Raw genomic sequence first — 6000 nt, forward strand, 5'->3', positions numbered from 1 at the left:
GAGCGCCCGAGCCAGCATTTGTCTTGAGGCTTCATGAACAGATGTGACCAGCTGAACAACTACCCACCCAGTCACCTTCAATCTCCAGCCCCCTCCCGAGGTCCTGGCCCACAGAGGCTGGATGAGACGCTGTCAGCTGTTGTCTTGAACCACCAAGTGGACACCTTGAACCACCAAGCTGAACCACCAAATGGACAACTAGTGCCCTAGGGTGCGGTGTCTCTGCCGGGCACCAGGGATGCACATGAGGTTTGGGAGACATGCCCAGACAGCTGGATGTCCTGTGGCTGCCGGCACTGCCCGACCCCTAGCAGTGAGGTTGGTGCTGGGCAGACGCTCCCGTGAGTCCAGGTGGTCCTGCCTGATGCCTGAGCACCTCCACCCCTCCTGTTTCCCTTCCTCCTGGTGCCCGGGCACTGGACACCTCCGGGAGTCAGTGGGCCACTGCGCCCAGCTTGGCTCCATGTCCCTGAGCTGGGAACCTCCACGAGAGAGCCTTGGGATCACAGTCCTGGGCCTCCGGTTTTCCACCCCCTAGGAACAGCTGCTTGTGTTTTGTGGGCTGTTTCCAGTGAGGGGGCGGGTCTGGGGCCAGGGTCTCCGTCACAGCTGGGAGCCGACGCCGCGAGATTCCCGGGGAAAACTGGGGAGCCCTGACTGAGTCCACGGCAGCGTACCATTGTTGGTTTCTCGGTCTGGCAAATGCACCACGTCAACGTCAGGTGTTAACAACGGGGTAATTGGGAACTCGATTATCCTTGCAACTTTTCTGCAAATTTAAAATTATTCCAATTAAAAAAAAAAAACTATTAAAAAAAACTCCTTCTGGCCTCGGGAGCAGGCTCCGAACGTGGGGCGGCTTCTGCGGCCCCGGATCAGCCCCCAGCTCGGGCTGGCCGAGGCCGTCCCTGGTCCCAGGCCGCCCCAGCGCTCACATCTGGCTGCAGGCACGGGGCGCGGCAAGGACTTTCAGTACCGCCTCCGCTGTTCCGGGTTTCAGTTATTACGAAAGCGAGCGCTACCTTAGCAAGCACAGTGTTTCTTCAGCCCAGGCCGCGAGCCCGGCTTCGGGTGGTCCTTGAGGGGCGAGCGCCGAGGGTCTAGGGGTTCCCCACCCACCCTTGGAAGGACCAGGGCTGCGGAAGGCGGGGCCGCGGGCGGGGCCACATGGGCGGGGCGGAGCCAGCGGGCGGCCCGGGGCAGGTGCCTATCCTCTGCGGGCCTCTATCCTCGGGCGCGCGCCGGCCCCTCCCCGGGCGAGTGCTCTTGGAATGGCTGCGTACTCGCCCGCCATCTGCAGGCCCCTGGTGGGGGAGGCCCTCCGGGCCGGGCTGGCCGGGGCTCTAACCACCGTCACTCCTTCATACTCGCAGCGCCCCCAGGAAGCTGGCTGTGGCCACTTTACACAGTGCCAACAACCCACTCAAGGACGCACAGCTAGAAGGGGGAGCGCCGGGCTTCCAAGCCCAGCTCCCACCAGCCCTCCAAATAGCGATTACCACCCAGACTTCAGTGACAGGGCCCAAGCAGCACGAACAGGGGACCCAGCCCAGCCTGGGAGGGGGGCAAAGGAAGGCTTCTGAGAAAGGAGGATCTCAACCGAGACCTGGCAGGGGGAGGGGAGGCTGGTACCTGAGGGGAATGGGTGCCTGTGGCCCTCCAGGGGAGTCGTTTCACAGACCTGGTGCTTGGGGGAGAGGGCAGGTTGGAGAAGTAGACATGGACACCCTCCATGTCCCTGGCAGACCACGTGGGGCTGGCTGTTGAGCAGGCTTTGTGTGGGGGGCACTGGGGAGCCACAGCAGGATTTCAGGCAGGTAGATGACATGATCTGTTTTGTGGTTTAGAAGAATGTCCCTGTCTGGGTGCAGAGAATGGGCTGGAGGGGAGGGACCGAGCAGGGAGACCAGCGACGAGGCCACCCCATGGCAGTGCTGAGGATGGAGGGGCTGGGGCAGAACAAGATTTGGGAGGTGGGATCCAGGGTGGTCTCGGTGGCGTGGGTCTGGGGTCAGTCTCAGTGGAATCTCTCGGGGCAGCAGCCATTCAGGAGCTGCTGTGCCTGCCCACAGGCTGCGGCTTGCTCCCGGAGGTGACTGCTGAGACTCTGGGTCCGTCTGAGGCAGTGGAACTGAGCAAGGAGGGGGAATAGAGGGGTGAGGCCTGTGGCTTGGGCCTCCCAGCTGGGGTGGCTTCTCAGCCAGGTCTCAAGCCTCCTGTTCATTTCCCCTGCCCAGTGGGACCCCATCTCAGCAGAGGGGTTGCCCACCTGTCTTCAAGGACCTCCCAGAGCTGCCCTGTGACTCCTGGGGTCCACAGCAGCTGTTCCGGGGGAGTGCCCTGTGGACTGGAGGTACTTGGGCTGAGTAGGGGCTGGGGGCAGAACCGGGCCTTGGGAAAGGTGGGTTTCTGGCGTCTGTAGGAGCTGGGAGAGCAGAGTGGTCAGGGCTGGGAAGGGGCTGCCGGCAAGGGCAGGGGGATGGGAGGCCCCTCTGGCCTCGTTGGGGCTGGTCCCCACCGCCTCGCAGTCCGGCTTGGGCTCTGCTCTTCTGGGGCCCCTAGTCCTGGGGCTGAGGGGAGGGGCCTCTCTTCCCCCTACTCCTTGGAGCTGGGGGCCACTGGGGGCCTGGGAAGAGGGGTGGCTGGAGACTGCTGATTTCCACTTGGAAGCCCTCTTTATTTGGCCAGGGATGGAGAAAGGCTGGGGTCAGAGGGCACGCATCCCCATGGAAACAGCAATGAGCCTGGCCCCTGGGGGACCCCAGCCCTGGTGGGGGATGGGGAGGCCAGGCTGGGGCTGAGGGGCTCCTTTGGGGAAGGGGCCTGGGCCTGGCCGTCAGCAGCAGCTCTTACAGGGGGTCGGGTGGGGGCTCTGAGGAGCAGAGGGGCTCCAGCAGGGGCTCACAGAGCACCCAGAGGGCTCAGGGCCGGCAGTCAGCGTGCCAGGCAGCCAGAGGCAGGTGCCCTTGGCCGGCAGGCAGGCTGGGTGTACCCTGCTCCCAGCGCCGTGCCCCACTCGGCCTGGGCCTGAGAGCTCGGGGGAGGCAGCAGGTGGGGCCGAGACAGAGAGGCCAAGGGGACAGAGGCAGCAGAACGGGGAGCTGCCCCTGCACTCAGGAAGGGGCCTCTTCACTGTGGCTGCTACTTTATGTCGACTTTTAATCCGTAATCGCCCCCCTTTGAGTATGGAGTTTTCATTCAGACAAGTGATAAGATAAGGGGACTGAAATGGGGTCTGTCCCTGCTGCTGCCCCTGGGTGCCTGGCTGTTTGTCTGGGGCTCCCCAGTTGGGAGGGTCAGGGTGCTGCCCAGGCCCTCAGAACTTCCAAGCTGGGTTTGTGCCAAAACAGCCATCCTGAGGAACAGCAGCAGCCCTGTGGGCCCTGAGGGACAGCCCTCCCCCCCCATGGATGCCTAGGTGCACTCGATGAAAGCACCTGCAGATGGGCCTCTTCTCCCAGGAACACACCTGCCAACTGTCTCAGAAGTCTTTTGCAGGCCTCTTTCTTCCTGCCCACGGTGCACACTGGTGGAGGGAGGCCCGGTCATCGGACATGTCCTTCCTTGGGCAGCAGCTTCGCTGGGTGCAGGGCTGGGCTGGGAAAGGACCAGCCAGCCAAACAACTTCCCTCAAAAGAATCCAAGCACGCACTTGAATGGTGTTTTGAATAAATTTACATGTCGATTGCACTATTCTAAATGCAGGCCTTTTTTTGTTTTTCAATTTAAAAAAGGAGCCCTAACTCCAAATAAGTAAAGTTCGATGAACTGCAGGGGTTGGCGAGGTGCCGGGGAGGCAGGCAGCGTGCGGACTCGTGCCCTAGAGAGGGTCCTCTTTCCACCCCCACAGCGGGGGAGATTTGGCCGAAAGCACCCCCCGCCCAGCCGGGCTCCCTGTGGCCTGAGGGTGATCTTGGGCGAGTGTACCATGGGGCAGGGTGCGTTTTGGTTGCGGCACAGGGCGCAGGGTGCAGCAGGGCCTCACCACACGTTTTGTGGATGAAAACGATTCTGCAATCCCTTCCAGCTGGGACCTGGGGCCAGGCCCTGCCCTAGCAGAAAGCTGAAGACGCTTGCAGCTGAAAGCCGTGCCTGGTCCTGAGAACTCAGGCCCCCATCCTGCCAGCTCTCCACGGACACTGCCTGGACCGAGGGGACTCTTTTCTGTCCCTTTCAGACCAGAAGGAGCACTGACTGTGAGCAAAAAAAGTTCTGGGGCAACTCAAAAGCTTTGGGAGCAGCCTGGGCCAGGGCTGGAGTGAGGGGATGGCCAAATTCCCGGGCCACAGCACCGGCCCCAACCCCTGGGCATGGCTGGGTGCCTGTTGTGCTTGTGGGTGACCTGGTCGTCTTGGGGGACTGTATAGCTGGCAGGGCAGGCCCTGAAGGTGTGAGGCCCAGGACGGGGACTAGGGACGCACAGGCTTGTCTGGAGGCTGCAGGCTGCACCGGAGCCCTCGGCCCCTTCTGCTGCTTCGGTAGCATCGGGACTTAGGACCTCGGTGGGAGCTGGACCTGCCCGGCCTGCCTGGGTATAGGCACGTGGGTACCAGGGTGCCAGGCTCCTGGGCTGGCTTTGTTTCCATCATTGTGGACACTGAGTCCTCACAGCAATGTTGGGGTGGCTTAGGCCAAGAGTCTTGCCAGACCCCCACCGTGCTGTGTGTAGGGATTGGCCTGGTGCCAAAGTCTGGGCCCCTTGCTGAGGGTGCTGCCCTGACACGCTCTGGGCAGCCCCTCAGGAGCCTGACGACTTGGGAAGTCATGAACCTCAACCCTCACCCTTGCCTCGAGTCCCAAGGACAACTGCACCCCTCCCTGGGGTCCCTGACTGCAGCCCAGCCCCCCACAGCTGTCCTAGGTTTGGTTCTTTGGAAGCAGATGCTGAGACGGAGTTTGAGGTCCAGATGTTCACCGGGGACTCTACTTGTGAGAGGCAGGGGATGGAGGCAGGAGGGGGGAGGAGGGGCAGGACTGCGGGCAGGCCCCACCGGGCCTTGGCCAATCGGCGGATGACGGGGCCCTAAGTCACCAAGGTGGGCGCCGAGAAGGATGTGAACTGGGGTGGGGTGGCTCTCTGCGGCCCAGGGAGACCCCGCCGGCAGCGGATCCCAGAAAGGGGACACGGGTGGTGCACGGCTGGGTCCTCCACACGGCCCACCGCCGACCCAGCCAGCGTCATCTTTGGGAAGCTGGACCACACACGGGGACCCCGGCCCTCTTCTCTGGTGCAGCCGTTCCCCCGCCCTGGCCTCCCTGCAGCGCACGTCCCCCGGCCGTTTCAAGGAGGGGGCTGCCGGTGATCACCGGGTACCCGGGGACCCTGGCTGCAGGCCATGCCCGCCTCGCAGGAAGTCCCCGGGCTCTCATGCTGGGGTCCGACGACCTAGCCGAGTCTGTAACTCCGGTCCCGGGAGCGCAGGCATTCGGGGGACCCGGCGCCTGAGCAGCTCTGTCCAGCGCCCAGAGCTCCGCGCGCGGGCGGCGGGACCCCGACCTCCCGCCTTCTCCTTCCCCCCGGGCGCGCGGCGGGCGGACAAGGAGCGGTCTCGTGCGGGACCGTTGGCGAGGCCCGGCGCCGCGCGCTACGTCACCGCTCCACGGCCGCGCGCCACGGGTCGGCGGCGACCGCGCGGGGCCGGCTCCGGGCGCGGATTGGGCGCGCGAGCCGTGACGTCCGCGCGCCCCCCGCACGCTCCGGCCGCCGGGTTTTTTGATTTTGCCGCCGGCCGGCGCGCGCGCGGCTGAGGAGGCGGCGCGGGGCGCGCGCTCGGGCGCCGCTCGGAGGCGGCTCGCGGGGTCCCGGCCCCGCGCGGCGAGGATTTGAAAAGCCCGGTCCGCAGGCAGCGCGCCGGCGCGGCAAGCCAATCAGCGGCGCGCGCTTTTCCCGCGGCTCCGAAGGCGCGGCGGGGGGCGGGGCGCGGAGCCTGGGCCTGGCCGCGCTTCGCGCCTCCGCCGCGCCGCCGCCCCTCCCCCGCCTCCCCGCCCGCCCGCCCGCGC

This window comes from Choloepus didactylus, chromosome 3, assembly GCF_015220235.1.
Source record: "Choloepus didactylus isolate mChoDid1 chromosome 3, mChoDid1.pri, whole genome shotgun sequence".
NCBI classification, from domain to species: Eukaryota; Metazoa; Chordata; class Mammalia; order Pilosa; family Megalonychidae; genus Choloepus; species Choloepus didactylus.